General features: G+C 39.7%; 1 protein-coding gene and 1 pseudogene across 2 annotated transcripts in view; both read right to left on the bottom strand.

Moving 5' to 3' along the window:
* KLHL13 (kelch like family member 13) overlaps positions 1–26,898 on the bottom strand; it is a 300,973-nt gene that overhangs the window by 257,520 nt on the left and 16,555 nt on the right. The window lies entirely within an intron of this gene.
* On the bottom strand, positions 23,771–25,422 carry LOC130841806 (26S proteasome regulatory subunit 4-like; annotated as a pseudogene).

Below are 26,898 nucleotides of genomic sequence, written 5' to 3'. Positions count from 1 at the left end.
TCTTTTCCAGGTGATCTGGTAACGTGAATTAGTCTCCATTTTTAACATCCCTTTTTTTATATTTGGCATTGTGAATGTACCTTCCCTCTCACAGGGCTTTAAGAGCAAAAAAGTCTTTATGATATAATGGTACATGCAAATCCAGGGAAGAAACTCAGCCAGGGCAGTTGTTCGGTAGGTATCATGGGGGGGCGGGGGTCTATGGGCTACAGAGTTCCAAAGGGGCCCATGTGAACATCCAAACGCTTAAGATATATTCTTAAACCTTGGTAGATAAAGCTGGGGAAAAAGAAAAACAGCAGCAAAAAATGTCATTTCCTAGCTCCAAGCAGTCTCTTTCTAGTAATTAATTGGTGGAGATACCAACGCTCCTTTAAAGCAAACTTTCCCTTTGTTCTGGGGGAAAAAACACCCAAATGGACCCTTTATGTAGACAATAAACAAAGACTGTCTTCTGAAATGGAGATGAGAATCTGATTTCCTCATTTAGGGGTGATGACGTTAAAGGGTACCCTCTATTGGAAGCAGAGCTGCATCTCTGTAGACCAGGATACTTCGGGAGGAGATGTGTCTCTGGAAGAAGAGGAAGAGGTGACAGACACAGTTTCGGTTCCCTGCCTGGTTCTCTGGACTCATTTTAGGTCTCGTATTTAGAGGGGTGGGTCAGAAGTATATTGCAACTTTTTTCAAAAAAAAAAAAGATTTTATAAGATTCTACGCTTAAGATAAGCTGCTTTGGGGCCCAGACGACAAAATGTGAGAGAGTTGAGGAAAGGACAATTCTCTTGACATTTTCATTCATTGATTCATTCACTCAAAAAACATTTACTGAAAGCCTGCTTTGCACCACGCTCTGTCCTACGTGCTAGAGAGATCAAGTGGTGAACCAGGTACTCTCAGTGCCTCTCTTCACATCCCTTACATTCTGGTTTTGTATTATTCATCTAGTGCTGCATAACAAATTACCTCAAAACTTAGTGGCTTAAAACAACAAACATTTATTATCTCACAGTTTGTGTGGATCAGAAATCTGGTTGTGGCTTAGCTGGATGTCTCTGTCTCAGGTCCCTCCTAACGCTGCAGTGAGGCTGTCAGCCAGGGCTGCAGTAACCTCCAGGCTTGACTAGAGAAGGATTGGCTTCCAAGCTCTCACACATGGCTACCGGCAAGGCTTCAGATCCTCCTTGGCTGATGGCCAGAGACAACAGTCCATCGCCACGTAGACCTCTCCATAGGGCGACTAAAAAATTGGCAGCTGGCTTCCCCAGAGTGAGGGCTCAGAGGCAGGAAGTCACGGTCTTTTTGTTACCTAATCTCAATAGTTACATCCATCACTTTGTGAGATTCTGTTCATTAGAAGCAAGTCACTAGGTTGAGCCACACGCAATGGCAGGAGGTTACATAAGGGCAATAATACCTGGAAACTGGGATCACTGGGAGCCATCTCAGAGGCGGCCCAATCATAGGTAGAAAACACAAACAGTACTCTGGCTCCCCCCAAATCACTGACCTTTGCTGAGTGCATCTTTTCCCATTTTATCCCCAAATTGTTTTTGCTGGTATAGTAGAGGAAATATACTTTGGGGGCAGTACAGGTATCATCCATTATCACAATCTATTCAGTACCTAAAAACATGCTGATTAAGAAATTTTACAAAAGCAGGAGCCTACAGTACATATTTTAAAAGAAAAAAGAGTGTGTCCCTAGCCCTGCCAATAATTCCAATCCATTTCCACAAATATCACTAAAGCACTCTTAGATGTCTATGTAACCACCCACCAAAGATTTCAACATAATATAAAGCATTTAAAACAGTAACTACTTAATAACTTAACCCTTAAGGACCTCCTTAATGGATATGTTTGCATGTAATATACAATGATACTATACAATATCACATGCAATTATTTTCCTTCTATGCCGCAACAATCACACACTTTAATGTAAATAATATGTTAAAGATTTGTAATTGTTACAAATGACACTTAGAAGAATAAAATAAACCTAGCAGTAAAGTTTTTTAATGCTGCCACATATGGGTCCATTATAGCAGGTTTAAGAACCACATAGTAAAATTTGGTTACAATTTTTTCATGTCAATCTAGCAATGCTATTTGGATAGCAAGAGTGAGGACTACCTATATTTATTTTGTACTTACCACATTTCTAATATCTATAATTAGTGCTAATTGACGTTCAGTTCATTCTCTTATAGCTTACAGAAAGAAATCAAAGTGTCAAGCAAATAATGACCACTTTTGCCTTCCCTTCGTTCAACAACTAGATCTCTTATTCTGACTCTTGGCTTATAACATTGGCTAGAATGTAAGACCTGTTAAACTTAGTTTTCTTGAATAAATAAAAATGCATACTGTGTTTTTGGGTGGAAAGCCTAACTATAATAAAAATTGTAATTCTCCCAAAATGAATATATAAATTCAATGCAATTAGAATTAGAATCCCATAATTTTTGTATTACTTTGTTTTATAACGGAGTACATGAGCTTAATGCTTAGATAGAAAAACAAAAGTCAATGAAGAGCTGAAATAAAAAAATAGTATGTGAATCTGCATATACCAAATTTTAAATACATCATGAAGCCATTGTAAAGAAAATAGTATGATACTGGCATAGGAATAGACAAATAGATCAGTGGAACTATTACAAAGACTTTAGGACTTTGATATATGACAAACATGGTAATTCAATTCAGTAAGAAAGGGGCAATTTATTTAACAAAAAGTCTGGCCCAATGGGCTACCCATCTAGAATAAAATTAACTCTCTACAATACCCCACTGTTAAGAGTAAATTTATTTAAACTTAAAAACTTGTTTCAATAATAAAACAAGAAAAATTGCAAGAACTTTTAGACATATGTGTAACTTAGTGGTTTTGGAAATCTTTTATCTGAGATGGAACACCCAGAGACTATAAAGGAAAACTTAAACATATAGACTATATAATTTTTCTAAACATGTCTACGGAAAAATTCCATAAACAAGTTCAAAAGACAAATGATCCATTGAGAAATACAATTTATAAATACATATACCAGATAAGAGGTTAAAATGTGTAACACTCAAATAGCTCCTTCAAACTAAGACAAAAAAACACAGTAGCAAAAAGAATATGAAGTGCAAATTCAAACGGTCATTAACAATAGCAGTTTGAGAATATGCAAATTTTAAAAAATACTCAAGGTCTTTCTCACCCATTAGATTGGCCAATATTTAAGTACTAACAACTACTGCTGGCAGGATGCAAAGGAAGCATGTACATTCATCACTGCTTATAGTAATGTGACTATTCATAGCCTTTTGGGAAAGCAATTTGGGAATATCTATAAGAATGAAAACCACACATACCCTTTGTCCCAACAATTTCATTGGTGTGAATCTATCTCAAAGAAATAAAAATACCAGCATAAGGAGACTTACACAAATTCATAGACAAGGGTGTTTACCACAGCATTGTTTCTATTACGGTAAAAAACTAGTAGCAAAAAGAATGTCCTTCCACTGGACCTAGAGACTGTCATACAGAGTGAAGTAAGTCAGAAAGAGAAAAACAAATATAGTATATTAACGCATGTACGTGGAAACTAGAAAAATAGTGCAGATAAACTGGTTTGCCAGGTAGAAATGGAGACACAGATGTAGAGAACAAACATATGGACACCAAGGAAGGAAAGTGGGGGGAAGAGGCTTGGGGTCGGATGAATTGGGAGATTGGGATTGCCATATATAGATTAATATGTATAAAACAGATGACATAAGAAAAAAATATCAAATTGTACACTTTAAATATATGAAGTTTATTGTATGTCAATTATATGTCAACAAAAGTTCTTTAAAAAAAAAAAAGAATGCCCTTCCGCAGAGAAATAAGTGAATAAATTATATATCCACACCATGGACTACTTTGCAGGCATTCAAAGGAATTAATTCAATCTGTTCCAGTAAACTTGGAGATTCTACTGTTGAGTAAGACAAGCAAGAGACAAAGGAAAGTATATAACACGATGCTTCTTCAAAAATGAATAATGGTTTTTTTTTACCTTTCTATTTTTTTATTTTTTACAATAAACTGCATATATTTAGAGTGTACAATATGGTATCCCAATCTCCCAATTCATTCCCCGCCAACCCTCCCCGCTTTCCCCTTTGGTGCCCATATGTTTGTTCTCTACATCTGTGTCTCTATTTCTGCCTTGCAAACAGGTTGATTTGTACCATTTTTTTATAGTCCACATATATGCGTTAATATACAATATTTGTTTTTCTCTTTCTGACTCACTTCACTCTGTATGACAGTCTCTAGGTCCATCCATGTCTCTAAAAATGTCCCAGTTTCATTGCTTTTTACAGCTGAGTGATATTCCATTGTATGTATGTACCACATCTTCTTTATCCATTCATCTGTTGATGGACATTTAGGTTTCTTCCATGTCCTGGCTATTGTAAATAGTGCTGCAATGAACATTGGGGTGCATGTGTCTTTTTGAATGATGGTGTTCTCCGGGTATCTCAGTGGGATTGCTGGGTCATATGGTAGTTCTATTTTTAGTTTTGCAAGGAACCTCCATACTGTTTTCCATAGTGGCTGTATCAATTGACATTCTCACCAGCAATGCAAGAGCGTTCCCTTTTCTCCACACCCTCTCCAGCATTTACTGTTTGTAGATTTTCTGATGATGCCCATTCTAACCGGTGTGAGGTGATACCTCCTTGTCGTTTTGATTTGCATTTCTCTAATAATTAGTGATGTTGAGCAGCTTTTCATGTGCTTCTTGGCCATCTGTATGTCTTCTTTGGAGAAATGCCTTATTTAGGTCTTCTGCCCATTTTTTGATTGGGTTGTTTATTTTTTTGATATGGAGCTGGATGAACTGTTTACATATTTTGGAGATTAATCCTTTGTTTGTTGATTCATTTGCAAATATTTTTTCCCATTCTGAGGGTTGTCTTTTCGTCTTGCTTCTAGTTTCCTTTGCCTTGCAGAAGCTTTGGAGTTTCATTAGGTCTCACTTATTTATTTTTAAACCCCTATATGTGTGTGTGTCTATTTATTTTTAACATAGTTACATGAACCTGAAGAAAGAGATGAAGGCTATACACACCCTGTTGTTAACACTGGTTATGCAGTGGAGGGTGACCAGCAAACGACCAAAACTGTCAAATTGCATTTGTGTGTAAATACATACAAGAGATGAATGAAGGGATGGTAACCAACATACAATGGTGGTTATCTTAGGGTGATGAGATTTCAGGTGATGTTTTACTTTATTCCTTGTATTTTTCTGTATTTTATTTTTGCACTTTTAATAATAAACATGTGTTAGTTACCTAATCAGAAAAAGAATAAATCTATTTTCATTGAATAAAAGACAACTGGGAAGAAGAAAGTAGTGTCTGGTTTTTGAACAGCTATGCAGGAATAGATTTGAGACCAGTTAGAAACAGAGAATAATGGGATGGGATATAGTTTAAAATTATTTTATTTATTATTTATTTATTTATTTATTTATTTATTTTTGGCTGCATTGGGTCTTTCCTTGCTGCACGTGGGCTTTCTCCAGTTATGGCGAGGGGGGCTACTCTTCGTTGCGGTGTGCAGACTTCTCAGTGCAGTAGCTTCTCTTGTTGGGAGGCACGGCCTCTAGACGCACACGCTTCAGTAGTTGTGGCGCATAGGCTCAGTAGTTGCAGCATGAGGGCTCTAGGGTGCAGGCTCAGTAGTTGTGGCTTAGTTGCTCCTCAGCATGTGAGATCTTCCCAGGAATCAAACACATGTCCCCTATATTGGCAGATGGATTCTTAACCACTGAGCTACAAGGGAAGTCCCTAAAATTATTTTAGATAAGGGACTGAGATGGCTTGGCAATTTGGAGGTCTATACATGTGCACACACACCACTTTAAAGTTTTCAACCAGTGGCATACGAGGAGGCAGGGTTTTTTTTTCACTTTTTCAGCTTTACTGAGGTATAATTGACAAAAATTGTATGCATTTGAGGTGTACAACTTGATGTTTTGACATACTCATACATTATAAAATGATTACCAGAATCAAACTAATTAACATACCTGTCACTTCACAGTTAAACCATTTTTTTATTTTCATTGGTTGTGTGTGTGTGTGTGTGTGTGTGTGTGTGTGTGTGTGTGTTGAGAACACTTAAGATCTACCTTCTTAGCAAACGCCAGTTACACAAACAGTATCGTTACCTATAGTCACCATGCTGTACATTAAATCTTCAGAATGCATTCATCTTGCATTAATGAAACTTCGTACTCTTTGGCAAACATTCCCCCCCACCCCGCCGTGGAGAGATGTAGGGAAATTCTTTAGCTGCATGGTCTATGGTACTGTTGTTGGTAGCACTGAGGTTTCTACCTCCTAATATTTGCTGAATTTGTTCCCATCAGCAAAGTGGGCAGGGTTCTGCCATTTTTCTTTTCGCTAACAACCTCATCAGTCCTTAGTCAAACATTTTCTTTGCTCAAAGTAGAAAAAGGGGAAGATTTTTGTTTTTGTTAACAGGGGTAGGGAGCTACTATAGTAGACTTTGCTTTGGGGTCATTTTTATCAATTGAGCTAACATACAAATTTCTAATCAGTTAACTACTCATGTATGCATATACGCGTGCATGCAGGTTTATAGATATAAGCTGTTTCTATCCTCTATCTGTATACCTATCTATTTATTTAAACCATCTCTTGTTGAAGAAAGGATTTTAAAAGGCTGTTAAATATATAACATTTTGTAGTTTCAAGAGCTACTTCTTGAAAAATAAGTTCTTTGAGCCTTTACTTTCAGGCCATGTCTCTCTGTCTGTAAGGACCAGGAAACAGCATCATCAATCTGGTGACTTTGGCTAACTGAAGAGCTACAGCAAGTCTTCTGAGAATCATTCCAATCTATCACTGTACAAATGATTGGGAAGATGGTGAAACAGCCCTAAATCCCTTGTGCTGCAGCCAATTCAGTCAACAAATGCTTGCTGAACTGAATGTTATAGTGGATGTAAGCAGACACTGAACAACTCCCATTTCAAAAGCAGGTCTAAAAGGAGGTAATCATCCCTAAAGTGTTGCACATTCAGGCAATCACCATCACAGCTGATGTGAGACCCTATTGACCCAAATTCTGTCAATTTCCAGCAAAACTTTTGCTTCTGCCTAGCGTATTTTTCCACATCCCCACTGTCCTGTTTCTTTCTCATGAAGGTGGCTTGGTATGGTGGAGCCACAGAGGCCAGAATTCAAAGCCTAACTCGGACACTGACTAGACATTGACTAGCTGTGTGGACTCAGATGAGTCACTTAGTCTCTCTAGGCCTCAGTTTCCTCATGTGCAAAATGGAAACAGTAATACTTGAATCACAAATTTCACTGAGGGTTAAGTGCAAAGCTCTTGGCTCTGATTAATGTTAATTCATTCTCTTTTCCCTTCTCTGCCTTGAGAAATCCTACTTATTCTTCAAGGCCCACCAAAAAAATATCACCTCCTTTGTAACACTTTCCCTCACCTTCTCTACAGGATTAGTTAACTACTCCGTCCTCTGCACATTCAGAGTACTCTGATCAGACCCCTTTTAGACTACTTACCACATTACATAGTTTTCACATCTGACTCAATAGACTAGAGGCTTTTTGAGGGCATGGCCTGTATCATATTCATTTTAACATGCCCCCAGTATCTTGCAACTGGGCCAGTGCCTGGCATATAATAGATGCTCAATAAATATCTGCAGGATGAGTGTTCAGCTATAAGCAAAGAAATGTCAGTTCAATAGTTCAAATATCATGGTATCATGACCTAGTTAAGTGTCATACTTTGGGGTTTAGTTTGTTTTTGCATCACTCATCTACAGAGTTCTCAAAGAGGGTAAATAGACCGCTTGGCAAAAGAGGAACCAGTCTGTCTACTTTATTTAGACTTTCAAAAGGCCTTTCACAACCAGGCACAATTCCAAGGGAAACATTTCCCGCAGAAGGAAAGCTGCCTCTACAGCCTGTCCATCTCCACATACTGAAGTCTTAGCCTTTTCAATACTATCTTTGGTGTCACCTCCTTCAGGAAGCATTTTCTGATTCTTCCAACCTCCTGGTGCTCCTCCCTCAAAAAATGGCAGGGGCATTCTGTCTGTCCTCTCTTGTGAAACACAGAATAGTTTGCTTTGCATATATTCAGCTCCTTGATTATGTGTCCAAACCCCCCACCAGGCAAAGAGCAAGAGGCAGGAACTGGATCTCACCTCTGGTATCCCTGCAGTGCCTACTACAGAGCTGTACACATAACAGGCTTATGATATACAATCAATGAATTGCATATATAGACAAATGCTCTGCTGAATGGGAGAGACTGCATGTAAGAGCCCTGCTATTGCGGAAAAAAGGAACATAGATACCAGAGAAGGGGAAGATGGAAGGAAGGAAAGCAGCTTTTGTTAAGGGTCTGCTCCTTAAGCACTTTCATATCCAGGAAGGAAAAACTGATTTGCTTGTGCACTACGTGCTAGACTTTGTGCTATGTATTTTGTGCTATTCATTGTCTCATCTGCTTCCCCCAGCAACAAAGAGGAGCAGTTTAACCTCCCCCTATTTGTTCCTTTCAACAGATGTGTACACTCAGCACCTTCTTTTAGTTCATACCCACAGCCAAGGAAAAGGCACAGAATCACAAGAGGTTCACAAGATGTGTGGGAAAGATATCTATGTAAACAATCACAATACAGAGCAACAAGAAACTATTTTACAAAAGGCCTTTGAGAAGATTCCACACTTAAGGAGTCTTTTTAAAAGCCCGGTATGTTTGTTACCAAGACAACATTTAAAAGTCTCCCGGGCATATACCCACAGGAAACCATAATTCAAAAAGACACATGCACCCCAATGTTCATTGCAGCACTATTTACAATAGCCAGGTCAGGGAAGCAACCTAGATGTTCATCAACAGATGAATGGATAAAAAAGATGCGGTGCATTAGTCAGTGGGAAGTTGTGGTATAACAAAGGGAGTCCAACTCGAGGATGGAAGATACCTTAGAGGACTGGGGCGGGGAGGGTGGAGGGGACTCGAGAGGGGGGAGTCAAGGAAGGGAGGGAATATGGGGATATGTGTATGAAAACAGATGACTGAACCTGGTGTACCCCCAAAAAAAATTTAAAAAAAATTTAAAAAAAAAAAAAAAAGATCTACTCTCAGCACGAATTTACGGTCACCGGGGGGAGGGTGGAGAGGAGGGATAGTTAGGGAGTTTGGGATTGGCATATACACACTGCTGTATTTAAAATGGGTAACCAACAAGAAGCTATTGCATAGCACAGGGAACTCTGCTCAATATGATGTAACAACCTAATTGGGAAAAATTTGAAAAAGAATAGATACATATATATGTATAACTGAATCACTTTGTTGTACAGCTGAAACTAACACATTATTGTTAATCAACTATCTCCAATATAAAATAAAAAGTTTTTAGAAATAAAAAAAAAAAAGATGCGGTGCATATATACAATGGAATATTACTCAGCTGCAAAAAGGAAGAAAATTGGGACATTTGTAGAGACATGGATGGACCTAGATACCATCATACAGAGTGAAGTGAGTCAGAAAGAGAAAAACAAATATTGTATATTAACGCATATATGCAGAATACAGAAAAATGGTACAAATCAACCTGTTTGCAAGGCAGAAATAGAGACACAGATGTAGAGAACAAACATATGGACACCAAGTGGGGAAAGCGGGGTCGGGGGGATGGCGGGGAATGAATTGGGAGATTGGGATTTCCATATATACATTACTAATAAGAAAAAATATATCAAATTGTACACTTTAAATATATACAGTTTACTGAATGTCCATCTCAATAAAAGTTCTTAAAAAAAATAAAAGTCTAGTCACTGGACTTTTTTTGAAAACCTATCATTCCTCCACTACCTTTAATCTCCACTGATGACCTAGTCTCTTCACTATAATGATAAGGACCACCCTGTATGGGCAATCCAGCTGCCTTGAGTTCCCTTTAAAGCCAGGCCTGAGATAACCTGGGGATCACAAGATGAAAGTTTACACCGGCCAAGCAGGCCACACAAGTGGGTGAGGGTGGGTTCATGGTGGATTGAAAAGCAGCACTGCTTCTAAAGGGAGCAGTAGCTACTCAGCTTTAGCTGACCATGACCATGAACGAATGTAGGCCCAGTACAGCCAGAGTTTCTGGGTTCTCAAGAGAAACCAGAAATCTGGATTATCAAAATGTAAAATCTCCTAGTTTTTAATTGTCGACTAAAAATGCTTAGAATGTTGTATAGGCCAAACAAAACACAAATACCAGTTTGTGCTCCTTAATACAAGCAAAACAACACAAAAATAATAGCTGACCTGCACTTGACCTTAATATACTGCACCTGCTAAAGCCCTCTTGGACTCTGCACATGAAAGTGCTGCCACCATCACTACCTGCTACCCTTATTCTTAACCCTGGTACCAGTGACTTCCTTTGAGACAAATCCAGGGCCTTTTCCCAGGCCTTATATGCCTTGACATCTAGAGCACTTAGCCAATACCGCCCTTAAACCCGAGTTACTACTGCCTCAGCAGAGCCAAGTTTGAATCTCTACCTCCACTGCTACTGCCTTATATTCAACTACCTTGCCATATCCTGGTTGGAAATTGTGGGTTTCTGCCACATTTCCTAACTGCTCTCCCTGCATCATGCTTGAGAATCTTGAATTCTCTTTCAGTACTGTATTCTCAAAAACACAGACCTGATCATGTTGATTCCCTACTTAACACCCTTCACTAGTGTCCTGCTTTCTTCCAACGTGATGTCCAAGGTCCTTCATGATCTAGCCTCTGCTTATCTCTGCAGCCTCATCTTCCCTCACTCACCCCTTAATCCCTATTCCTGAGTCAACCAAGCTACTGTAGCTGTCTATAAACGTCGTGCTCTCCTATGCCCCAGTGCCTTGGTGCACTGCTTCTCCTACCTGGAAAATCCTACTCCCAACCCCCTTCTCCAGGGAAGCTCCAACTATCCCTGTCACCCTCAGTTCAGATGGCAGCCTTCCTTGAACCAGCCCCACCTGCAGCCCCAACTCTGCTGGGGGCTCCCTCTGGCACATTGCATGAAACCATCAAGCACTTATCTCACTACTTTGGCTCCTCTGCTAAACTCTGAGTTCCTAAAGGACAGGAATCTATTTTTAAAACTCTGTATCCTCACTCTCCAGTTTAGTGCATTGCATGACACAGAGCCAACACGTGATAAATATTTGCCAAGTTACTGTGAATTTCCTGCATCTATTAATGAAGGTCCCAATACAAAGAAAGCACTCTTCCCAGAGCAGCTCAGTATGAGACAAAAACAGCATGGCACACAAAGAAGAGGATCTGTAGGACTTAGACAAGGAGAAAAGTATAGAAACCCGGAACAGCAACAATTTCTAAATCACACTGAGCTAAATGTTTCCCCCAATTCCTTAGTGAAGCAGAAACTGGAAATTAGCATCAGAACTCAGCAAAATGGGATCTGTAGTTTGATATAGGCAATTATGCTTCAGTTTAAATTACACTAAATTCTATATAATCCTCGCCTACATTGAGCTTTTTCATTTAAGTCTTTCTGCTGTCTTCAAGTACTGTTGGGTGGACTACATGGATGCCACCTGGCAGATGCAGTTAAGATTTTGGTGCCCAGTGTGGGAAGGCCAGGGAAGGAACAGATTTTCCCACCTGGGGCCCGAGTGCAGCTTATTTCTGCTTGGGAGTGCTACCAGCACCATATTTACAGCATCATCGCATTTGCTCTTCACAGCTGCCCTGAGCACTAAGCAGAGTAGATATTATTATCCCCATTTCAGAAATGAGGAAACAAGAACCACAAGGTTAAATGACTAGATTTTTCCCCTCTTGTTTGGACCCCCAAGCATAACAGCAGCAGTGTCAGCAATATTCCGCACCTGCTTTATCTCTTCCATGATAATCCCCAAATTTGTGAGCTAAAAGGCAGCAGAAATTATCTGGCTCAAGTCTCCATGTTTCAAAGAGAACTCATCTTCCCAGAACTTTTATCAGCCTGAGGGAGGAAAAGCAAAGGGGACTGGCTAGAGACCAGCTCCTTAAATTATTTGCTTTCCCCAGCAGGGGCCCCAGGGGCATCATGTGCTCTTGCTGGTTCCCATCTGCTCCACTCGTGGCCTTAACGGAGTTCTGCTGCTGCGGCCCTGAGCCTGCACATATTCAGATGACAGAAAGTGACACCCAGAGCAGTGATCTGACTGTCCCTATGACTCCAAGGAAGTGAAGGTCAGATCCAGGACTTGACATCAGTTTTTGGACTGCCAGTGCAGAATTCTGTCTACTACGCCATGCTCTCTCCCAAAAGGTGGCAGATGCTGGGGACACAGAGAACAGCATCTTATCACTTTAAGAGCTTTTGCTGCTGCTGTTTCGAATACCAAACATTCAAATACACCACTCTTTGTCAGAACTGTAAAATGGAATCTCAACATCCTTAGAGCATGGAGAAATTTTAAAATCAAAAGGATTGTATAAAAAGAAAACTTTAAATACAACCAGACACTCAAAGAACAAAATTAGAGGCAATGTGCTGCTCTGGAAAGAGGGTGTTAGACAAACCACAAAATAATGTATCAGCAAAACCACTTCTCTTAATTCCAGCTCCAGCAACCACTTGCAACAGAAACAGTGCACACGCAGCACCCACGGGGAGCCAGGGTGAGCAGTCAGCCCAGCCCACGGAAAGGGCAGGCCAAGGAGTCACAAGCTCTTAACTTGAAAGGAACTAAGGACTACAACTCTAAGCAGGAAGTGACAGAGCCCTTAGTAAGTCTGGAAAGATTCATTGAGTCCTCATTAATTTCTCTTCGTTATATTCCAGTAAGCATTGTCAAGTGTTTTAAAGTGGATCATGACAGTGGCTCTGGGCCCTGCAATGCTGCAGAGACCAGGGGACTAGGCAGTGTGTCAGGAAGAGAAGGTAGGGCTGACAGCAAGTTCCACAACATCCCCAGAACGTGTGTGTGTGTGTGTGTGTGTGTGTGTGTGAGCTAGGCCCTATAGGGCTATTTAATGGATATTTTATAGATACGTCTGTAGATGATTGCATGTGTATATATACACATATATACACAATATATGACATAAAATATATTTGTGTGTATATATACACAATACAATATTGAGATACTATGTGTGTATATAAACACACACACATTTAATTATAAAATCATCTACAGGCATTTTATCTATAAATTATCCATTAAATAGCCCTGCAGGGCCTAGTTCACAGTAGACACTAAATTCAGTTGATACAATATTAATAAGGCCAATATTTTTTATTTGTTTATTTATTTATTGGCTGCGTTGGGGCTTTGTTGCTGCACACGGGCTTTCTCTAGTTGCAGCAAGCGGGGGCTACTCTTCATTGTGGTGTGTGGGCTCCTCATTGTGGTAGCTTCTCTTGTTGCAGAGCACAGGTTCTAGGCGTGCAGGCGTCAGTAGAGGCTTCAGTAGTTACGGCACATGGGCTCAATAGTTGTGGCGCATGGGCTTAGTTGCTCTGCGGCATGCAGGATCTTCCTAGGGCAGGGATCAAACCCATGTCCCCTGCATTGGCAGACAGATTCTTAACCACTGTGCCACCTAGGAAGTCCCAAGGCCAATATTTAATGAGCATTTTTATGTATTCCTCCTTTAATCCTTCCAATAACTCTGTGAAGTATACGTTATCATTGTACCCATTTTACTGATGGCACAGACAGGTGAAATGACTTGCCCAATGTCACATAGCTAGTAAGTAGCTTGGCTGGAGACTTGCCTGCTGGCTCCAAAGCTGAAGCTCTAAACCTCTATGCTAGAAGGCCTCTCCATCTCTAGGTTTTTTTTCTAGCCAAATACATACCTCTCTACTTCTGAAAGAGATGGAAACATAAGTTTTTTCTTAACTTTTTAATAGTATCACTTCCATTTATTGAGCATGTACTATATGCCAGGCGCTGTTGTAGGTACTGCGTTATTTCATCTAAGCCTTACAACAACCCAATGAGGTATGTATTGTTATTATCCTGAAGTTACAAATGAGAATATTGAGGCCTAGACTGGCAGAGTAACTAGTTGTTGAGTCACACAGAGAGAAAATGGTAGACCTGCCTGAAAGTAATGTGAGAGATTGCACAAGGAGTAACCTTACTTATAGCCACATTTGGTACAATCAGCCAGTAGCGTGCAGACTGATGTTTAACAACTGGATCTCAGGCGAGAAACAGAGGGCCCTCAGCACCTGGCAGGCAAGACAGAGTAAACACAATCCACCCTGTCTCTCCCACTTAATGCAGCTATGAAACCTGGACAGGTTCATGAAGCAGCTATTTGAAGATGCTGGAAAGTCAACAGGAGCAGGCAGACTGAAGAAGAAAACCAGAATCTAAAGTATCACCCCACTGATGGTGAGTTTACCGTTTTCCCCGTGTGGTATCCCCCATGCTAAGCACAACATAGCTTAAAACCCAAAAGTAGGCATCAGCACAAACATAGAAATTTGCAGGAGAAATTAGTCCTGGCTCAAAGATTGGGAAAAGAAACTCCTGATGATCAAAGAAGTTTTCTTTTTTCTCTGTCCATTCTCTCATGGCCCAGACCGCAAGCAATCCAGAGGCAGTGGTGGCAGAGCAACCTTCACAGGCCAAAATCTTCGTCTTTGATCAGTATAGCTGCGACCCCCATGGGCAAACCCCCATTCCTCTTTTGTTGTTGCGTTCTTCTCTCCTCCCACTGCTTGGCCTGGGAAGCGGGCGTAGGTACAGAAGTGCGTAGCAGAGTAGGGGAACTAAAGCCCCTAATTTCTAGCTTGAAGAACAAATAAAGGAGTCCTGGGAGCCAGAAAGTATTGAGGAGATTAGAGAGAGGGCAGACCCCAGGAAAGTGACCCCATGAGGCTGTTTACAAGCTCCTGGACTCACCCCCACGCTGAGCACGTGTGGATCTGATCCTAATCGCCCTGAACCCAATGACCACGTCAAAAACTGAAAACTAAACCACAAGAGAGATTACTGTCCAGGTCCTACACTGACCACTGGGTGGCACACAGTTGGGACAGATCCAAATAGTAATATGAAGGCTTTGAAAATCGAACTGAAATTGGAACTACTAGCTCACAGAGGTGGGTTGGAAATTGCATTCCAAACCTAAGCAGGTTGATTGCTAAAATATTAGCATCTTGCATAGGATTTAAACGACAGGTCTTATAACATAATAGTCAAAATGTCCAGTATACATTCCAAAAATCCTAGACATACAAAGAACCAGAAGAATCTCAATTCACATGAGGATAGACAATCAACAGATGCCAGTGTCAAAATAACACTGGTGTAATTATCTGACGGTAACTTCAAAAGAACTACTATAAAAATGCTTCTGGAAGCAATCATGAACATTCTTGAGACAACTGGAAAAACGGAAAGTCTCAAAAAAGAAGTAGAAGATATAAAGAAGAATTAAATGTAAAGTTTAAAATTGAAAAATACAATAACAAAAATTAAAAACTTACTCCATGGGATCAACAGCAGATTGGAGATGACTGAGGAAAGAGCCAGTGAACGTATAGATCAACAGAAATCCAATCTGAACAAAAGAAAGGAAAAAGATTGAAAAAATAAACATCCCTGATCTGTAATGTTTGCAGACTTCCATAGTGAAAATAATTCCACCCTGGCCAATGTCCACATGTCAACTCGATATCGCTGAATGCAGTGTTGGGGAGAGATGCGACTAACTGGCTCTTACCCACAAACATCTCTCATTACCCAAGGCAAAACCAGCAGTACTGGAGTCTACTGAGTCTCAGCCTTCTGACCACACACACCCTAAGGCTGGTGATCTCCCTTTTAGTCACTCCTGACCCCATCTGAGCTGTCCCTGGTGTTCCCCTCAACCTGATTTCAAATGGATAAGGACTGCAGAGGGCATTCAGTGAGACTGCCAGGGGCCAGTTCCTCCAGCTCTAGGGGAGGCCCCTAGGTGTGAGACATTTCCCCACAAAGGAAATGAGCTAAATGAACCCAGCTAAAATCAATACAGTGTCTCTCAAGCTAGCAGCCTGATGGCTGACACAGATAAAAGGTGAAAAACATAACCTAGATGAGCAAGACCAGGGTAGGACTATACCCTATCTGGAGTAGCAAAACTGGGCTTAGAATTGATCGTGTCATTCTTGAGCTTTTCACCAAAAGCTGCTGGAGCATTCCGAATACAGCCCCATGTTAGGACTTTACAGCACCCTCAAGAAAGGCTGAAAAGCAAGGTAGGCTGGAAGTTTCAAAGACAAGGATCCTATTTTGCATAAGAGTTGGTTATTTGGCAAGGGGCAGTTTCAGGGTAAGGACAGTTCTGAGATTCTTACACAGGATTCCACTGCATCCATGATCCGAGTCCAGAGTTGCTGAAATCGTTTCAGGGTAGTAGAAACCCAAAGCCACAAATATCCCAGAAAGGCCCTCTCTAACCTAACCTTCTTAATTGTACACATTAAGATGCAGAGTTCTGGAGAGAACAAACAACTTTCTCAAGGTCACGCAACTAATGAGCTAGAACCAAAAGGGAGGTCTCCTGACTCCTAGTCCCGTGGTTTTTTCCTGACATCACGCTTCCTCTTACACTTCCTTCCCTGAGCAAGATTTATCTGGCCAGTGGTAAGAGGCATGAAAAGTCTTTGTGTGGTTTAGAGGGGAATTAAAAACAAAAAAAGCTAACGGGCCAGTCGCAGCTGACACTGATAGCATCAAGGAGAAGTTCAAGCTAGTGGGATTGTTGTTGTATAAGCTAGAGAATAGAAACTCATTATGAATCGAGGAATTTGGATGGTCCCTTCTAAGAAAATTAGCAGGCACGGTGCTTTGAGAAGCGCTCAGGGCGCAGCTGCAGTGTGATTACGGAGCTGATGGGAAAGCTCAGTGCCCAAGGTGGTGAACATATCCTGGGTGCTCCCTGCCACCACCCTGCCTCTTCAGCGTGCACTGCCAAGTCTGGCCAATTGTTTGACAAGGCAGCTGTGTGTGTGCCTGTTAATTACACCATGGGGCACCAAAGTTCAGTGTCAGGCAGCTGCCTAGAATATCAAATGGCTGCTAGTGGAACAGGAGAGCTATAAGGGCTCTCTTCAGAGCCCTGCTCTCTTTGGTACAGCAGCTGACTTCCCATCCCCCCTCCTCCGCCAATACAGCCCCCTTTAAAGTCCTATTACGAAGGCTGCAATGATTTATTTTCACAGAGTTAGGTTAGAATCCATAATGGAACCAGTGTTGATGATCTTTCGGACACACCTGGATGGTATGAATGTAAATGCCATCTTATATTTCTATGTCTCCTAATGGTAATATTCCCTTGAAACCGACATATCCTTTGAATTAACATATTTAGCCCATCTGATTAGAATTAGTTATAAGTATTAAGGCTGATTTCAAAATAATGACAGCCAACACTTACACGGGGCTCCCTATGTGCCAGGTACTTAATATAGATTAATTCACAATTCCAGGTAGGCGCTATTATTGCCATTTTACAGATAAGGAAACAGACTTCAAGGTTAAATAATTTGCCCAATTTAACAGCCAGTACACTGCAGAGTTGGTATTCAAACCTAAGCAAAGTTGTGCCTCCATGCTATTAACCACTATACTATACCAGCTCAAACAAAGCTAATGGTCAAGACTCATCATTCAATATTTCTCCAGCATCTGTAATGTGCACATATTTATTCTTTTATTATACTTCCTGCCTTTGGAGTCAATGCAATAAGTATTGCAACTCTACTAAATACAAGGAGGGAAAATTCACTTATAAAGGGGGTGATTGATCATGCAGGAGGCAGATTTTGAGTTGGGTCTTGAAAGATATATTTTGCCCATCAGAGATTAGGGGAGTCAAGGCGGGTAGGGTATATCTGGCAAAGGGACCAATGTGAGCAAATTCACACTGGTAGGAATAGTCATACATAAGGTAAAGCTGTGAGACTGAGCTATAGGTTGTGTGCCTAAATCACAAAGAGATTTGGCTCCAGTGTGAAAGAGGGACTGATAGACTGGTCTACGATGAGGAGGAGGAAGAGGAATAAAAGGAAAAAGTGGAGTGTAATTTGTGTGTGTGTGTGTGTGTTGTGTGAACTAAGGAAAAATCAGAGAAGTTGATGATCATTTTTCATGATCAGTTTTCTCTCCTCCCTTCTTCCATCATGATTATGTGTCCCTCACATGAATAATTTACTGCTAAGCAAAGGCCTGATGCTGCTGCATTTATAATTCCCTACAAGTTCAAATTCAAGTAATTAAAACTGCTTGTGTTCCCCTAAAAACAGGATTAAACTTCTTATAGAATTCTTATGACTAATCGAATACTCTAGCTTACTGAACACCCCCAGAAATGTAGCCACAGTAGTGTATCTGCCACAATTTTAAAGCTTACTTCCTTTTGATACCCCAAGTTTTCTTTTTTTTTCCTTTTTAAAATCTGAGGTATAACTAATATAGAGTAAAATCACCTTTGTCATGTTAGGTCTATGAGTGGTGACAAACCACCAACAAAATCAATATAAAGAATAGTTCCATCACCCTTCAAATGACCTTCCTGCTGCCCCTTTTGTGGTCAACTCCTGCCCCCATCCCACAGCTCCTGGCAACCACTGATCTATTTTCTATTCTTATAGTTTGACCTCTTCCAGAATGTCACGTGAGCGGAATCATACAGTATATAACAATTTGAACCCAGCTTCTTTCACTTCACATAAGGCATTGAAGTTTCATCCATATTGCTGCGTGACTCATGTTTGTTCATTTTTATGGCTGAGTAGTCGTCCACTTTACAGATGTACATTTTTTTGACTATTCACCAGTTGCAAGATATTTTGACTGTTTCCAGTTTTCAGCAATTATGAATAAAACCACTATAAACATTTGTATACAAGTTTTTATGCGAGTATATGTTTTCACTTCACTAGGGTCAATACTGATCTGATCAAAGGCTCGTACCCAGAATGTATAAAAAACTCTGAAAACTCCATAACAGGGAGAAAAAGTAACCCAATTTTTAAAAAGGCAAAATATTTGAAGACACTTCACCAAAGAAAATAGCAAATAAGCACATGGAAAGATATATCATAAGTTGTTAGAGAAATACAAATTAAAACCAAAATAATATACCGCTATGCATCTATTAGAATATTAAAATGTTTAAAACCTAACAATACCAAGTGCTGATGAGGCCGCAGGCCAACAAACTCTGAAACATTGCTGATGGAAATGCAAAATAGTACAGTCACTTTGGAAAAGTTTGGCAGTTTCTTACAAAGTTAAACATAAACCGACCATAAGATCCAGTAATCCCGTACTCAGTTATTTACCCACGTGTTTTTAATTACATTTTTTAGGATGGAATTTTTTTTCCTGCCTTCTTAATCAGAGTAGAGTGAATACAATCTATTTTATGCTATTTTATGGGCTAAGTGCTGGGAATATATAGAGAGAGGAAAGATAGTTCCTACTCGTAAAGGTGGAGACGTACTCAAGGCTATGGTGGCCCATATGGCTGTTTGCCTCTTCATTCAATGGCCTCAGACTGCTGAGCTTTCCTCAGTTTTTGTATGTCTTTTAAGATATACAATTTTAAAATTCTTTTAAAATTCTACTCCTCCCTTGCATTCAAACTTTTGGCTATTATTTCTCCTGGCTCTCAGTGGACCTGCTGCTAACAGCCTCTCATCTAATCTGCTGTGGGCCAGCAAACTAGATAATGAAGTCTATTAGAATTGTGTACAAAATAAGGTTACTGATTAAAGTAAGGATCTGACTGCCTCTCCTGATTCTTCTCCTACAGGGTAAAGTCCATGGCCTTTGTGATAGTTCTTTCCAACTCTCAAAGGCCTTCTTTGTTTCCTCCCAGGTTCTGGCCATCTTCCAGAGAGGCCAATTAAGATTGCTGGAACTCCAAACTATAGACGAAGGGGATGTCAGCACAGTTTACATTTATCTAGTCCAACTGGTGACACTTTGCTCACCTCCATGCTAGACAGAAGGACGAGTGAGCCTTATCACCTAAAGGAACTAGGTTTGCATAAACTTAATGGAGTTAGCAACAGAATAATAGAGAACAAACCATAACCCAAAGAGCAAAAGCAAGGCCTGTTAGGACAAGAAAATGAGGAAAGATAAAATCTATGCCAAGTTCTGCCTCCTACACTCAGAAGTCTCTATTTCTCATTGGGACTACTAGATTTCAAAGAAAGGGCAATTTTTTAAAGTGCACATATCCCACTTCTAATCATCTTGAATTGAAAGGCATTCAGCACAAGCATCAGCATCTCGTTATAATGTGCAATTATCCCCTTAGATTTGAATGGCTTTGTGACCTCACAGAGGGTCTGAATTACACCTAAAATTTAGCAGTAGAAACAACTTAGCAGTTGTTCTAAAAGATGCTTTTTTTTTCCTCTCCCATCCTGTTAGAGTAAGTCTTCAGAAAATAAAGTTAAAATAAAGAAACCATTTACCTTCTAAAGCAACCTCTGCTCTACCAAACCCATTCAGACCTTCTGTTGTCTTTTAAAAAAACAGCAGGCTTTGGGCAAGGTCTGCTAGAAAAAGGAATATAAGACTCATCTTTGCTTTGTGCCAGATAACATTGTCTCAAATACATCAGTGATTTCCATTCCAAAGAAGGGTTCAGTCACTTGCTGAACAAAATAATTTTCCACAGCACAGGAAATGAGGAGATTGGATATTCTATCAGATGGGCAACTGAACAAACAGGGCTCCAGGTGGCTAATGTCACAGGGATGAAGACACACAGGGGAATAAGGAGGCTTCTGGGTTTCAACGGCCTTCTCTTCATCAACATCCAACACAACGTAATTGCATTTCCACCACTATAGCAGCGCTTTTCCAACCAATCCCCAGATAATAATCTATTCTCATACAATGCAGTTTCCTTAGGAGGACACACTTTATTGGGATACTGAGCTATTTAATTTCTTCCTTTCCTTTAATTATCTCTCTTTAACCTTAATCTTTAAAAAATCGTTCTCTTTCTTGGGCAGTTCCAGGCAAAGGTGCCAAATATTGAAAGAAATGAAGCCCTGTTATTTCTATGAAAGACTTTAAAAGGTTGAGAAAATTATTTTGTCAGTTTTATTTTAATGAAAATTGACTATGCCATTTTCCCTTCTGAGAAACATCATTTCCAAGCCCTGCTTCTGACGTAATTGCATACTTTAAAAAAAAATCTCTAAATGACTGTGTCAGTGAAGTGACTTATCGTATTCACCACTCATAAAAAATGGTTCATTTGTGTTATCTGCATTTAGGTAACTCTCTACACAACATCAAGTTTATTCAGTTAAATAACACAGTATCTTATACTTGGGGGGAGCAGCCATATTTTTTTCTGGGTTGAGCACTGCACGGGTCCCGGCATGCCTTTCCTAAATCACTTTAAGGCAATATGCATTGTCAGTTCTTTTAGGTATGGTTATGTTTTGGTATCATGATTATGTTTTTATAGAGAATCCTTATATTTTAGAGACACATACTGAAATATGTATGAAATAATAGGATGTCTGCGATTTCCTTCAAAATAATATGGCGGAAATGGGGCATGTAGAGGAAACAAGAGTGGTTAGAAGATCACAACTGCTGGAGCAGGGTGATGGCTACATGCGGAGTCAGCATATTGTTCTGTTTACTTTTGTATATGTTTAACATTTTTCATAGTAAAAAGTTGAAAACCTTTCATCACTCTAACACCTAGAGAAGTAGCAACTCCTCAGTCTGTCTTTCAAAGCCTTCGTCAAGCTTTGCATTTGCAAAGTTAACTTTTAAACCTAATCTCTCCCTATTCCTACTCATGTAACCCATGCACCAACCAAACTGGATTGACAATTCAATGAATATACCTGGTACATCACCACTTTTGGATTTTAGCACATTTTATCCCCTCTGCCACAAAAGTCTTGCCCTTGCTACCTCCATCTCTACTGGTCAAATTCCATCCAGCCCCATAAATACCACTTGTTCCATGAAGACTTTTATTACTTGCCCATCAGAAATGAAATCCCTCGCCACCATATTCCCTTTACATTGTTGGCTGAAGTGATTATTAAATGATTACCCCATTAAGTGATACATAAACTTAATAGTAAATTGTTCACAGAAAATAAAGACTATGTGGTTCAGTGTCAAAATGATATTATATCAAACTATTATTGAATAGTTACCTGACATACAGCACTGTGATTCATTTTTGGAGCATTATATAGAGAATAGAAGCTGGTCCCATATTAAGTATGCACCTAGCTTTTAATCAAGAATTAGAATAACGAAAGGAAAAGCATGATATTATCAATGATGCCCATCAAAAAGTGAGACTTCCATTTGTACAGAAATGGTTTCTATCACTCCAGAGCTTTTAAACTAAGCCTCAAAATAGATGTAGATGGGACAGACTCAGACAACAAAAGTACTCATATTTCAACAGTGAGCATATTTGACATGGCAGATTTTCTCATGATACATTAAGTTAAAAAAAGAGCAAGATATTGAACTGAATATATAATATCCTGATTTTGTAAGAAAAAAAGCTACATTTCCATGCATACATTGAAAAAAAGAAAAAGGAAATATGTCAACAGTAGTTAAGTCTATGTAATGGAATGATAGGTGATTTTTCTTTTTTCTTTTCTGTATCTGTAAATTTTCTTACAATGAGCAGCTATTATTAGTATAATCAGTGGGAAATTATGGTTAAAAAGTATATTTGGAAAATTAAATCACTATGTCATTCCTATGTGATGAATCTTTTTTGTTTGTTTGTTTGTTTGTTTTTTTGGCACACGGGCTTAGTTGCTCCGCGGCATGTGGGATCTTCCTGGAGCTGGGATGGAAGCCGTGATCTCTGCATTGGCAGGCGGATTCTTAACCACTGCGCCACCTAGGAAGCCCAACTATGTCATTCCTTATACCAAATGAATTAAAATTTTAAATCTGAAATGATAGAACCATTAAAATACTAGAAGAAAATATGAGGGAAATTTTTTTTGACTTTATAAGCATATTTTATTGTGCTTATTTACCTAATAGCTTTTCACCAAAACCAGTAATTTGCAATGTTTCTTCTCAACATTAATGTATACAAAATGCATTATTTTTAAATTATGTGCATAACATTTTTATTGTTATCCTGTTATTGCTTTTTTCCTAAAAATTGTTTTTGTAAGTCATCAAAATTTTTAATACATTTATAAAAAGCCAAACTTATCTTAAAATTTAATTGGTTGAGTGAAATTTTTAATAATTCCAGGGAGGGAAAGACAGGATGCCATATAACCCAGAAGCCATAAAAGGAAAGATTGATTAATTTGACTATATAATCTAAAAACTACATCACACATACACAAAACCATTAACAGGAAATCAAAAGACAAACTGAAAAAACATAGCAACACAAACCAAAAAAAAAGGCTACTTTTCTTTTTTTTTGAGAAAGAGCGTGCTTTATTGGGAAGAGAGCACTGCACATGACCAACAGACAAAGGCACCCCCATGGGCATCCTACATGTCATGCTCGAAAGGTACTCAGGATGCTTTGCTAATGAAGATCGACCGGAACATGGACTCCTGGGCAACTTCCCCACCCTCACACCTCCCAGGGGGTCAGGACACTCCCAACCTTTTCCTGGAAGGCAACTGTGGTCCTCTAGAGATAGAGCCCCTCAGGGGTGCCTTCTTGTTTTTTAAAAAGAACATTTTCTTTAGACTTTTTGAAGTCTTCATTTGTTACTTTCATTCTACGTTCTCTCAAGGGCATCAGACCAGCTTCTGTACAGATTGCCTTGATGTTGGCACCAGAGAGGTCATCTTGAGCCATAATCAAGTCGTCCAGGGTTACGTCGTTGGCCAGTGTCATCCTGCTCGTGTGGCTCTGAAAGATGCGCTTCTTCATCTTTTCATCGGGCAGGGGGAGCTCGATCTTCCTGTCAATGCGGCCTGGTCTGATAACGCTGGGTCCAGTGTCTTTATTCGATTTGTGGCCACGATGACTTTCACGTCTCCCCTTGAATCAAACCCATCCAACTGGTTCAACAGCTCCAACATTGTTCGCTGAATTTCTCTCTCACCACTGGAATTGGAGTCATACATTTTCGTCCCAACAGCATCAATTTCATCAATAAACACAATGGACGGTGCGTGTTCTTGAGCAACTCGAAACAGTTCCGGAACGAGTTTGGGCCCATCGCTTAGGTGCTTTGAATAAGTTCAGAGCCGACCACTCTCAAGAAAGTGGCCAAGGTTTGGTTTGCTACTGCTTTGGCTAGTAAGGTTTTTGTTTTTTTTTGTTTTTTTTTTGTTTTTTTATTAATTTTATTGGCCGTGTTGGGTCTTTTTTTGCTGTGCGCGGGCTTTCTCTAGTTGCGGTGAGTGGGGGCTACTCTTTGTTGTGGTGCTCATTGCCGTGGCTTCTCTTGTTGTGGAGCATGGGCTCTAGGAGCGTGGGCTTCAGTAGTTGCAGCACATGGGCTCAATAGTTGTGGCACATGGGCTTAGTTGCTCCGCGGCACGTGGGACCCTCCTGGAGCAGGGATTGAATCCGTGTCCCCTGCATGGCAGGCGGATTCTTAACCACTGTGCCACCTAGGAAGCCCCGGCTAGTAAGGTTTTACCTGTGCTGGGTGGACCACAGAGAATGACCCCCGTAGGGGACTTTATACCCATCTCTTCATAATATTCAGGATGAGTGAGAGGAAGCTCCACAGATTCCTTAATTTCTTGGATTTGGTTGTCCAACCCCTCAATATCAGCATAGGTCTCCTGGGGGACCTTTTCCACCTTCATCACTGTGACCAAGGGATCCGTGTCATCCATCAACACCCCTATCACAGCATGCACCTTGTGGCTGAGCAAAACCAAGGAGCCCGGTTCCAGCAGATCCTTGTCTACAAATGAAAGAATGCTGATGTAGTGTTCTGAGCCCACAGACGTAGACATGATGGCATGATTGTCATCAATGATCTCTTCCAAGCTTCCTACCAACATTGGGGGACCCCTCAGATCATCCACCTTTGATCTTTCCTCCTCTTGCTTTTCTTCCAAAGGCTTCCTTTGTTCCTGATTTCTAATGAATTCTTCCTCCACAAGAAGATAGTCTTTAATTCTCTCCAACTTCAATAATTTTAACCAGCACTGAGTGTGAGGTGTCACCTGGGGCAGTTTGCTGGCAGCATCTGGTCCCTTTGTTTTCTTCTTTTTCTCCACTCTAGTTGGTACAGGAGGTTCATATTTCTTTTTCTTGTCCTTGTCATCCTTCTTTCCACCTCCAGGACCAAGCCCACCACTCAGACTTTGACCCATCTTGCTTCGGCCACTCAAGCCACCACTGCCCAGGGCTACTTTTCTTAATATATAAAGTGCTCATGCAAATCAATAAGACTAAGGTCAACAACCTTGATCACTGTCCAATTCATTTGGGCAACAGATAATTCACAAAAAAACATAATACAAATTTCTCTTAAACATATGAAATATGTTCAATCTCATACATGAAGGAAATGCAAACTAAATCTAGAATATATAGATCTATGATATATATCAGATAAAGAAAGATAAAAATACAGTTTTTATATACATTTTTGATAACACAGTCTGTTGCAAGAATGTGAGGAAATAGGCACTCCCGTACATTGCTTACGGGCTTAATATTTTTATCCTGATGAAAACAATTTAGCAATTTCTGTCAAAACTAAAAGTGTACCTACCCTTTGACCCAGCAATTCCCTTTCTTGGGATTTATGCTACAGATATATTTGCACATGTGCAAAAAAGGCTTTACAAAGATATGTATTAGAACAATGTTTGTAACAGCAAAAGATTGAAAACCATCTAGATGTCCATCAATATATTATAGTTCATTCAAACAATGAATCAAGCATTTCTACATGCACTGATATTAACTACCTCCAAAATAATGTTAAATGAAAACAGTTGGGAGTAGAAGAGTATATAAAGTATGTTATTGTGTATGTTGTATAAATGCTTAGAATACCTTTGGATAATAAACAAGAAATTGGTAGTAGTTATTACTTCTGGGAAAGGGTATGGAATGTCTGGGGTTATGATGGGAAGAAAACCTTTCACTTTTTGAGGTTTTTTCAAAAACATATTTATTTATGTCTTTTTAGTGTTTGAGTTTTCACCATATGCATGAATTACTTATTCAAAAATTAATTATTTTACAATGAATAAAATTTAAGAGATCACTAAAAATGTAGGTATAGGGGAGGATAATAGCTCAAAATATCCATGTATCAACAAGCGTTGGATGAATGTATGAAAGCTTAAGCATGCTGATGGAGGTCAGGGTCACTGATTCCTTAGAATATAGGAAGAGAATGTTAAGCTATTATAGATGATCTGAGAGCATGTGTAAGTTAAAAAGAAAGAAAATCCAGAAAGCTTTACAGATTCAAGGTAAGAAATATTCAGCAAGATTCATGAATAGAAAAAAAACTTAGAAAATTAAACTATCAATATATCAAAAGAAGGCCTAAAAGTATGGCATGTTATCTGTAAAGACCACATAATGCTAATGACACTGAGGTATAATAACAGGAATTTAAAAGGTCAGCTTTCCACTGTACTTGGCAGACATAATCCGTTTAGGAGCTCTGGTCCAGCTTATTGATCCAGGCTGTTTCTATAACCAATGGACAGTTCTTTGGCAATTTGTGATCAGGTGTGCCATAGAAGAATCTGTGACTTCTTTTTTACCCTAAGAATCAACTCAGCCCATGCATGCACGTGCGCACACGCACACACCACAGTCAGCAA

The sequence above is a fragment of the Hippopotamus amphibius genome, chromosome X (genome assembly GCF_030028045.1).
Source record: "Hippopotamus amphibius kiboko isolate mHipAmp2 chromosome X, mHipAmp2.hap2, whole genome shotgun sequence".
Taxonomy (NCBI): domain Eukaryota; kingdom Metazoa; phylum Chordata; class Mammalia; order Artiodactyla; family Hippopotamidae; genus Hippopotamus; species Hippopotamus amphibius.
The sequence above is the reverse complement of the archived record's forward strand: the minus strand, read 5'-3'. Positions and strand labels throughout refer to the sequence as shown.